Source organism: Gallinula chloropus (genome assembly GCF_964237585.1).
Source record: "Gallinula chloropus genome assembly, chromosome: 2".
NCBI lineage: Eukaryota > Metazoa > Chordata > Aves > Gruiformes > Rallidae > Gallinula > Gallinula chloropus.
Genome location: NC_140086.1, coordinates 85,207,775 through 85,220,095, shown reverse-complemented (window position 1 = coordinate 85,220,095; position 12,321 = coordinate 85,207,775).

Sequence of the window (12,321 nt, the reverse complement as noted above, 5' to 3'; positions counted from 1 at the left end):
TCATCGGGTCCAACCCCCCTGCCAAAGCAGCTCCCTAGCTCATGTTGCACAGATAGGCGTTCAGACGGGTCTTGAATATCTCCAGAGATGGAGACTCTACCACCTCCCTGGGCAGCCTATTCCAGTGCTCTGCATATGCCATGCAAATTCCTTTTGCATAGTTCCCTGTATGAATTTCACAGAGGATGTTTGTTTCAATCAATACATAACTCAGGACTACGCAGAGCAGCGACTGTGACTGGGTTGCAGTTAGAAATTCTCTTGATTTACCATTGTTAAGATATCATGGTGACAGGCATTCTGCAAAAATTCATTTTAAAAAATTGAAAGAAAATGGAATACATGATTACTCTCTTTTCAGGGTAGGAACGTACTGTGGCTCAGTCTGCCACTTCTATTTGGCAGGTACTCTCAACAGACCAATCCTCAGATTACTTTCCTTAGCAATCTAACACAGAGTTCAACAGGCTATTCAGCATGACTTTATTTCATTTATTTTGCTTAAGGAAAGATCCCAGCCAAACAATTTTGTCAAATGAAGGATCCTTTTTCCTTAAAAAAAAAAAAAAAAAGAAAAAGAGAAGAATCCATCAGTCCAGCCCAAGTAGGAACATGGTTATTTCAATATAACTCCTGAAACTACAATGCAGAAAATAAACACTTTTGACCCCTCAGGTCTTTCAAACCTTGTCCTAGTAGAGAAACTTGCAAAAGAGCCTCTTTGAGATTACACTAGAGAATTTTAATTAAAGTCCTAATGGAATACTGTTCTATCAGATTGTATTGCACTGAAACTTACAGCATGTGCCAATTATAAAATGTTAATTGCAATTTCAAAATTAAATTAAAGTATATTAAGTTTTATTGACACAATAACAAATACAGCTGCTTGTTTATGAAATTATAGGTAACTTTTCCTTGTAGAGAAATCAATAGCTTGCTTGGAAAAAGGTCCAAAAAAAGAGTTATCAGAAATATTTTTGAAATTATGTAAATAGAATTGTAATGGCATCAGGTCTTGTAAGGAGTATTAACTCTCAATATAGAAGATACCTTGCAGTTTTACCAGAGCATTGCTTTGGAGACTATAGCTTATTGTGGAGCCCAATGATTGATAAGCAGAGCATATGTTGCAAGAAGTATCCAGAATAAGTAATGACGAAATAGGTAATGACTACTTTGTCAAATCGGATGCAAAGCCAACAGACAAGGTATCCTTTGGCTCCAGCAGGATGATGTAAAGGAAACCCTTTCTCAAAAGTTGGTTAGAGTTGAGTAGGATAAAGTAAGATAAAAGCTAAGTAAACATGAAGTAAACGTAGAGTGAACTATCTTTTACAGAAGGATCCTTGAACGGGATTGAATAACTGGAAATTTCACCCATTAACCATTAAATGAACCATAAACCCCTGACCTTTCTTAGCTCAGTGACAAGATACTATTGTCTTAAGCTCTCTTAAGTCTCTAAGTGACTAATAAAGTTATTACCTAATGTCCATATAATACCAAGTAACAAATGATCAAAACCTGCCTCATATTTAAGTATAGCAACAGAAAACCACTTTTTTCTATTTAAACCCAGCCAGCAGCTAAGCTAAACACCCTATAGCTGCTCACTCACTCCGCCGCAGTGGGGTGGGCTGGGAATTGGAAGGGCAAAATTGAGTAACCTTGTGGGTTGAGATAATAACAGTTTTGTAGGATTTAAAAAAACAACCCAAAGCAAAACCAACCAGAAAAAACACCACCACAAAACACTCATTAAGCCAGCAACAAACAACTAAACCAAGAAAAAATTATGCAATCCCCCTGATTGCTCACCACCAGCTGACCAATGACCATGAAGTCCCTGAGCAATGGCAAACCTTGCAAACTTTCCAGTTCACAAACGCATGATATATGATATGTAATAAGCCTTTGGTCAGTTGGGGTCAGCTATCTTGACTGTGTCCTCTCCCAGCTTCTTGTGAACCCCCAGCCTATTGGCTGGTGGGGTGGTGTGAGGAGCAGAAAAGGGCTTGATGCTGTGTAAGTCCTGATCAGTAGTGGCTATAACATTTTGTAAGATTGTTGGGTTATTAACACAATTTTCATCACAAATCCAACACATAGTGCCATGTAAGGTACTCTGAAGGAAAATAACTCTAGTCCAATCAAAACCAACACACCACTGTAGTACAGAAAAAAAAAAAAAAGAAAGAAAAAAGGAAAAAGAAAAAAATTAAAGAAAACTGCAATTCTATCTCTAAGTAGATATAGTTTTTTAGGCGGAATAAAATAGTAAAGATATTAGTAGTTTTTTAGGTGGAATCAAATACTCCTCCCAAAAATTCTTTCGTATTTGTCTTGTATACATTTAACATTTGCAATCTTTCTTCCTCTCCTGCAGTCCTTTGCTCCAATTATACCTCTTCAATTAGGTTGCATATAAGTTATGAGGTATAGCTGCAAATTTCAGATACTTTAAACATTAATGGCACCTTTGTGTTTATCAGTCTGCACCTTTGCTTTATCCACATGACTCTGGCAGATAGATGCATGCTAGGACAACTACCCTGCTGTGGTGTTAATCAGATGAGAAGGATCCTGCTGGGAGTTGTGGTAATTACAGTGGGATAGCTCATCTCTTCTTGAACTCTCTCCAGGCCTTCATTTTTCCTAATAGCAACAGTGATACTAATTAAAAACAAATATTAATTATGTCAGTTTATCATGTCCCTCTTTCTTGACAAGTTGGTTTAATGGTAACAACCAATAGGCAACAACTCCACTAGCAACTTTTCCAGTTCAACAGTTCCCTTTTTTCTTTGATTTCAACTAACATGAATATTTTTTCTGATAACATGAAGGTGAAAACAAGATTCTTTTTTTCACATGTGTCCTTTTTGCTGATATTCATAGAGCATCTCTTCTCTATTAAGCTTACTGTGCCTTTCATGAACCCCTCCATGGTGTTTATATTTTCTTTGTTTTATTTTTCAAACGAGCTTAGCAGTGAGGCCTTAAGATATGTAATTCAGAAACCCAGGTACTCACATTTTGTCTTAGATCTCTATATATGTTCAAAAGTTGATGCAATTTTAATTTAGGGTAAAACCAAACTAGTGTAAACTATTCATTCAAGTCTTTTCTAACAGTATATAGCTTAATTTTTGCTCAAATTCCCTAATAAGTGAGTTGAATAAATGTAAGATAGCGTAAATTATTCAGATTTATATTTTATTAATCATCACTTGTGAATACAACTATCCGTTGCTAATAATAATGAATATAGTTACTTCTTCCTCTTATTTAATTTATATTCCAGTCTTTCAGTCCTTGCACAACTAGTATTTTGATAGTCAAAACCTTTCAATGATATTAAGTATTCAAAATCATATTAATGAAGATAATCCATTTATTTGTTACAGATCATCTGTTTACTCTAACACCAACAAATCAACTGATCTTATAAGGAACAATTAGAGAATTCAGTTCAAATTTCTGAAGAAACTAATACTCATGATGTAAAAACAAGACTATAAATTATCTTTATCACTGTGCATGTTAGTTTTTCTAGTGGTATAAATGATGATACCTACGTGCTAAATGGTGTAACACTGATTGCTTACCTTTGTCTGCACTTATGAAATACTTGGTTAAAAAAGAATGCACTTTTTTTCAAAAACAATGTTCTTGTAACACTGTTTTGCCACTGCACCCAAAAATAAGGAAAGCAAACCCAAAAGCTTGTCAAACATTTTTACTGTAGTATCCATAATTATCTTCATTACAACAGATTCCAGTAATCCTTTCTGATAATATCATCTATCTCTTCACCTGTGCATTTAATCTACAGATTTTATCAATATACCCTTCAATACTGGATACAAATTTCTCCGACAAAACACATCCCACCTCAAAATGAAAGTTGATTGTAGGCTGTCTGTTACAAAAATTGAAATCCAGCTAAGGGAATGCTCATCTACAATGGCTTCAAAATTACTATACTTTTCTAGTAATGTGTCAGAATAATCACAGAATATTTTGGAATGTTTCTAATTCCATAATTAAAAAGATGAGCCCTATTTAGAAAATGTCAAAATATATATTTGTTTGTTTATGTAGTTACAAATGCCAGGTAATGACACACGCTCTCATCAAATTTTGACTTGCATGAGTCATCCTTTTCGAATGATTCCTGAGATCTCAGCTGATTATCCCATGGACTTTCTGTCCTTGGACCTGTTCAGAGTTAACATGGATGCTGAGAACTTTGAGAATGAGGGATACGGACAACAGAAGGAATGGAAAGACAGAAAAAAACAAATGAACATTTATGTCTTGTTGTGGGAAGGTTATGTGTAAATGTTGCTACTTGACACGGGAAAATAACAAATGGACGTTTATAAATCACTGATTATACATAATGATTTATCATGTGGATTTTCTTTATTTTTTTTAATGTAAATATAAAAGATATACATTAATTCAACTTCCAGTAAAAGAGTTTTATGTGTCAGGTCAACTTTCAGTCATTTTGAGGTTAATTTAAATTTGCAGTCAGATTGTTTTAATATTTTTCTCAAATTAAGTAACATTCAACTCCACAGCTGAGCTCAGGCCACAGAAAAAAGGTCCTTAGCCATTCTAGAAAATAATTTGAATTGAATACAGCATGCATTAATTGCAAGGCACTATAAATCATACAGTTTTCAAAATGTCCAAATATCTTGAGACTAGGTGTTATTTCCAAACAATATTAACTTATTTGAAAGCAAATAGGATTGGGTTTACTGATTTGAGCTCTTTTGAAAATTGAATATCTTGCAAGGTTCATGTTAGATTTTCTATGACATTTTTGACACCGTCAAATATCATGCCTGAGCTTTAACCTCATTACTACACTTTCATCTCAACAAGATGCCACTTATATAGAAGACATTTCATAGAATCATAGAATATCCTGAGTTGGAAGATACTCATAAGGATTATTGAGTCCAATTCCTAGCTCCACACAGGGCCAGAACATATGACTGAGTACATTGTCCAGACACTTCTTGAGCTCAGCCAAGCTCAGTGCTGTGACCCTGAGGAGCCAGTTCCAGTGCCTGACCACCCTCTCAGTAAAGAACCTCTTCCTAATATCCAACCTAAACCTCCTCTGTAGCAGCTTCATACCATCAGTCTAAACCTGAGCATTCAGTTTCCAACTGTATGTACTTTCTTGTTCCTTGCTTATTAACACAGAATTTATTTGCATACCGATTGGGATATTCGCATATTCTATTTTAGACTATTTTACTTCATTGTTTTTTCCTCCAAAATCTATCTTATCCACTCGCCACAGACCTGCAGCTCTCTAGCCACAGGTTTGACTTAGTACTAGGGTTATTGTGGTGGGTTGACCTTGGCTGGATGCCAGGTGCCCACCAAAGTTGCTCTGGCACTCACAGGTCAAAATAAAGACAGGGAGAGATCACCCACCCGTTACTGTCATGGGCAAAACAGATTTGACGTATGGGAAATCAATTTAATTTATTACAAATCAAACCAGAATCAAGTAATGAGAAATAAAAACAAATCTTAAAACCCCAACTTTCCTCCTAATTTAATTCCCAATTTCTCTACCTCCTCCCCTGATGGTCACAAGGGGATGAGGAATGGGGGTTGTGGTCAATTTATCACATATTACCCTGCCACTTCATCCTCCTCTGGGGGAAGTCACTTTAGATAGATATGTGCTCCGCTATGAACCTTAAAGGACTACAGAGGACAGCCTGCCTCACCATAGTCCTCTCCAGAAGATGCAGGTGAATCTCTGCTCTGGAACCTAGAACACCTCCTCCTCCTCTCACATATTCTCATGTCTCTCTCTGGCAGCAACTCCTCTTGGTGTTTTTTTCCCCTTCTTAACAATGCTATTCCAGAGGCTCTAACGCCATCACTGATTGGCTCAGTTTTGGCCAGCATCACATCTGTCTTAGAGCTGTCTGGCATTGTCTCTATCAGACATGGGGAACTTTCTGGCATCTTCTCATAGAATTCATCCATGCAACTCCCCTGTTACTAAAGCCTTGCCCCACAAACACAATGTATTTCTCTATTCAAGTGCTATACAAGGAGCAAGACAAGTTGAGGTTTATTATAAATTTAAAAAACTCCTGTAAAAGCCAAATTGTAGGTTAAAAAAATAAAAATCAGACATTTACAAACTGTAACTTCTCTTAAAGGATCTCTCCATTCTGGTATACAGTACTGGATATCCCCCAAATGCTAAAAACTCTGTTTAAGTATTTGATTCCAACACAAATATACAAACCATTATCCCGATGGCACATTTGGCACACATATACTCGATGTGTTTTCATCTACTGCAACTTACAGGAACTACAGAAGAAAAATGTGCTACTTGCATTTGACCTAACATAGAAATAAATCCAGACAATTTGATGACCATGGTAAGCAGGAGGGAATGTGATGTGCCAGAAGGAACAAAAGACCTTGGATAAATGGAAGAAATTCTTTCTGAATAACGTGTAGAAGTTTATAAAGACTGCTGGGATATGGAATCATGGAAAGAAAGATGCAGAGTAAAAGGTCTTCCCCTAATACCATCAATGCCCAGCATAACAAAAAGAAAAAACCACCAGGACCCCAAAATCTCCAAAAGAACCTAGACTTCCTCACAGCATTGTTTAACATCTTATGGAAGCTCCCTTTGCCCTGGCTTTGCATATTCACAATATAGAGTTAGTATACCTTGCAGCTCTTAATAATGAATTTGCACCTTCGGCGACTGGTGACTTTCATTGGTGACTTAGGTGACTGTGACTTTCATTTTCCTTTGAAGTGTTTAAATCAAAACAGCTATTTTCCTTCACTCTATGGATTTTCATGTCCTCTTCCTGTAACAGCTATCCAGTGAGCGGAGTAAAATTATTCCTTCTATAAAGTGTTCTGATTGATGAGTTCCAACAATCCTCAGATGGTGTGTAGCATAATCTAGTTTTCTTTCATTGATCAGTGTCAGCATTGCATAGCATTGTTATAAGGTAGTATCAATACATAGGTCTATTTATGCAAATGATGGTGGTGGGAGGTGGGCTAAGTCTTCAGTTGATTAAGCTGAACTCGTCTGAGACAGTGGAAGATGTTTGTGATAACTGAAGAGCTGGACTTGACATTAAAATAGGACACATTCATAGCAAAATCCTGCATTAACCATTTTTTTTCCAAATTATTTTACTAGTACAATTATGGAAGAACCAAATCTTTGTTTGATGGCAAAGCAAGTTTTGAAAAAGGTCTTTTCCTGCACTAATGCTGAGGTTTGCTAGGTTGCATTGACATACACATGTCCCTGCATTTTTCTCTTTCTCACTAAAAATGAGCTGGTTGCCCATAGTTGAAGTTGCATTTAATTTCAAGGAACAGCAAATTAATCAATGTAAGGATGATGCAAAACTACATATTTCTCTCCAACAAAATGATCATTTTCATGACATGAACAGTAAAATTCTTCTTACAATCCATCTTAGACAGAAATACTATCTAGACAAAAGCTTTAGCAATTCATAGAATACAACATCTGAAAGGAAGGCTAATGCAAACAACAATGTACTCTGCAATTTCCCTTGATGATTTGAATAATGTTAATAAGGGCTTCTAGCCTGAGCTATGTATCATCAGTGTTCTTTATACAAGAAAAAAAGTGTCTTTCACAGTGCAAGTCTTCTGCATCTTTGTAAATTGATATTTTAGTCAAAGTTTCAGTCATTAAAATGTTTTCAGATGTATTTCAGTCTTTTTGATCATTATATTTTGTTTATTCTCTGAAGCATATTCTGGATGAAAATATTTTTAAATTTAAAAATAATAAGCAGAGACATCTCATTTTAATTTGTTTTTGCCTTTCAGAATGTGGACTCAAGAAACATATCAACCTTTCTCAGAAATCTGCTTTTATTTTAACAAATGGACAAAAGTCCTGTAAAAAAATAAGAATAGAATTGTTCAAGTCTCATTTAGTGCATACACATAGTGAGCCCATTATATAAAGGCAAGATCTGTCCCAGACATCTATCCCAGAGTCACAGGGTAGGGATACACTTACGTTCTAAATGCATGATGAAAATAGTTAATTTACAAACAAACAAACAGAGGTGTTAAAATATTTTTATCAACAATTATTAAAATCTACAACTTCTTTAAAAAATATTGTGTTTTAAAGAACAACATTTTTTTAAGCTGTCCAGATTCCCATGCAATTGTGTTTATCCCCATTACATTCTATATAATCACTTCTTTTCATAGTCCCAGTCAAAGCAAATACTAAATTTAAAATTATATTAGCTAATATATAATTGTTAAATCACACAGACCTCTAGGAGATTGTCAGTCACAATTAAGAGCTTTACATCTAGACTTTTGGAGGCAAAGTAAACTTCTTGGAGAAGTTTTTTATGTGTTATACACCTATGAATCATTTATTTCAAAGAGCTAGTGAATTACCCACTGTGTGAAAGTCGGACTGGAGCATAGAAATACATCTTTAATAGGAAAGAAGCTGATGTGTTACAAAATTTATCCTCAAATGCTGTCCAAGATAATTACACACACCTTGCTTCTTGGTTTCCATCAAGCACATTCTTCTCTCTTTTTCTGATTCAATTATCATAGGCCTTTTGTACTTTCGAACTGTGGAATGAAGGCACATTCTTTGTGCTCTTCAGCAAATCTTGCCTGGTGCTGGTTTTAAGACTCATGTAACACACATATTCTGGAACACTGGGGAAAAATCAAAGGGCTTACATGTTAATGTATGTAGATATATAATTAAAGATGACAGAAAAAAACAGTAAAAATCCTGTAATTTAGAGCTACACAAGATGATTTATATAAAAAGTGTTATTATAATACATATCAACAGTCTAAAATGATTGTAAATTATCAATTATCTGTGACTGGATCAGCTGAAATATTTGCAATAACTCTAAATAATTATTTTATTAAAATAAAAAAGCAGACCTTTTGGAAAACATTTCAAGTAAGGTAAATTTTATGAAGTCTTTTGATAATGGTGACCTTGACTAGTACTTTGCACACCTAAATAAGATTAAGTATAGACAGGATCTCACATTTTCTGCAGTAGCTTTTTCAGAATATCCAGAAACATATTGTACATCAAAAAAGGGACTTGCTATATCTGATTTTAGAACCTGATATCCAGTTATCAACTCTGATGAGTGTTATACAAAAGCACCCAGGACCCACCTGAAACCACAATCTCTTAAATCTGAAGTCCCAAAAGGCACATCTACACTATGAAATTACAGAAAGTCAGGATTTAAATTTGAACATTGCCCCCATTCATCTACCTTTTTAGTTTTCTTTCTGGGTCAACTGTGAATTAATGACCAGAAGACAAAATGTGGGAAGAGTTTGAAGCATGTTACAGTTTTGATAGTCCAAAACAACAGTACAAAAGGACTGCATATGTTTTGACCACTTCCTGTTACCAACATTTTCCCAGCACCATCCCTCTGCACAACTTTATGCCATATCCTAAAATTCATAATACATACTTTGACGTTCATGCTATCAACCACCATTCTGATGGGGTGAACATAGTCCTTAACTTATTTCAGACAACTTGAAATGACAAATAGAAAGGAAAGAATATAAATCCACAAAGCCCTGTAATAATTGTGTTTCAATGCTAAGGGATGCCAGATAAGATCCACTGGTAATCCACTGATTAAGATATCTGTCGAGGAGGTAACCGGTATATTCTTGAAGGTGACAGGTGGACATTAACCTGTCTGTGACACTTGGTCTTAGGGTCAGGACTGTCTTTTATTCAGCAACATTGACATGCCAACAGAACACTTGGACTCATACAAATTGAAACTTTATAACAGTGCATAGTTACACTGCTATTTCCATATCCTTTCAAAATGTAATGTTTGGTGCTAGTGTAGTGTATGGTTATGTATGGTAGTGATATAAAAAGAAACTCATTCACGCCACTGCAACTCTAGTAACTTCTAATCAGTTAAATCAAAATAGGAGAAGAGAAAGATTTTCTTCTTTCATTTAAAAAAATCCCCATATACCTTTATCCTAAAAATATCCATTTGTGCAAAACCCTGAAGAAAAAAAAAAAGAAAGAAAAACAATAAGGAACCCTCCTCCATTGAAATGAGAGATACCTTTTCATGTCTGTGTAGATCTAGTTTGATTTAGCATTAGCTGGATTTGGATTAGACAGAAAAAAAATCAAGAACAGCTTTTACCCTGAAGTCCATGAGATATTGGTTGCTTTGAATTTGAAACTAACTGCAGTGAGCTTTGCAGGAATTTCTGAATGGATAACAGTCACTGGAAGCAATGTTCTGCTAGGCCACACCTCCTAAGGACTATTTCCTCAGTGCAGGTAGTGGAGTAAAAGATTAGCTTGGCCAGTTTCATGGCACAGACTGTGTTTTAACTGTCCATGTGTCCCTAGCCAGGTCTCAGACCCCTAAATGCACAGGATCCTACCTCCTGTTCCTCAGTTCAAAATGAGAACAGTCAGGAATGCTAAGTCAGATGGGATATAGCAACATAGTAACCAGGATTTGAACTGTGGTGGGGAAGTACTTGTGTTGTCAAACTAAGTGGTATCTATTATGTGGCTGGTGTTCAGCCTTTAGAAATTTTATCTTTTAATGGCATCTCAGATATAAGGGTGCAGTTCACTTGTGAGACTTTCACTGGAAGCATTAGCTGCCAGAATTCCACCACCACAAAAAATAGATGAGGGTCTTGTTCAAATGAAAGGCTAGTGCTGCTGGTACACTTAGTTGCTGGAGGGCTTCCAGGTTTAAGTCAGAGAGATCTGAAAAGGTTATCTGAGAGATAATAAAAATGTTTACAAGGATCACCTCGGATGTAAAGGTTTAACCTGAAGTTTGATCTGGATTTAAGAATGTAAATGCAACCAGGGACATGAAGAAGAAAGTCAGGAGATCTCACCCACATAACTTTTGGCACTTTCAAATACATGCTACCTATTTAGAGGTAATGTGTTGCACAGCTCTTGTCTCTAATTCCAGTTTCACTAAAAAGACTGAGCAACTACTGAAAGATCAAGATAAACAGATTTAAAACCTCAGCAACTCATTCAAAAGAGAGTACCATTAAAATCAGTGTTAGCATGCCAGTTCTTATGATGCTATTGATCTACACCATACACATTTAAGAAATGGCACTAGAGACAGCTTTTCCTTGAAATCTTATCAGCTTATCATCACAGGACAAAGAAAGCATAAACCAACTAGAATACTAATGCAAATTTGTGCACTGACTGTAAAATTACACAACTTGATCTCAGGGAAGCTGAGCAAGTACTTGTTCAGCATCCATTGCCTAATGAGCTCTTTTACGAAAACTGTATTTCATCAAATAGAAAAAGAGAGCTAATGTTTTTATTTAGACCAAGCACCAATTAATCACCTCTGAACTCCGAACACATTGTTCAGTTATATAATTGTCCCCCAACTAAGTCTCTCGGTACTGAAAATTCTCCAAATCCACATTTTTAGGCAAAAGACATCCTAATCAGAAATGTACTGACAGGCAGAAATTTAGAAACATGTTAGGATATTCTACAAACAACAGATAGCAGCTGAATGCATGATATTACAGGTGGGACACTTACTGCTGTCAGTATTTTAAAAGATATCACTCAGAAACCCCCTAAATACTTCACAAATTTTTAGAGGGAATCTGGAAACTGTTTCACAAACTGGCACAACTTGTTACTTCAAATATATGCTGTGATAGCTTCTGCAGAGATGCTAAAGTATATATTTATCAGCAACATTAACTTAGAACATATTCCAATTTTAAAATACTTACAAATGTTTGAGAGCTAGGTTCCTTTTATTTTCCTGACTGAACCAAAACACTGACAAAAATAATGTTTTCTCAGGAAAACAAAGGTTTCAGGTTCACTAACAATTTTTATTTAACTCTAAGCAAAACACTTCATTTTTCAAGCAAGGGGAAGTTTTAGGCATTGTTCTGAACATCGGAATATTCCCTTTGTCCCAAACGCGATATTATCATAGTTGTTACTTTTTGCCGCTTTGCCACAACAATCTTAATACTGAAAGGTATTTTTTATTGATGGTGTAGGACACTGTGAATAGATTCCATGCCAACATGTTTGGATTAACAAGTAGTTCAAATTGCTTCAAGCATCTTAAAAAGCATGTGCTCCCAAAATGTAATAGTGAAGATATTTCTTGTATTTACCGAAGCTGGAACAACATGGTTTCTATGGAAGGTAAATTC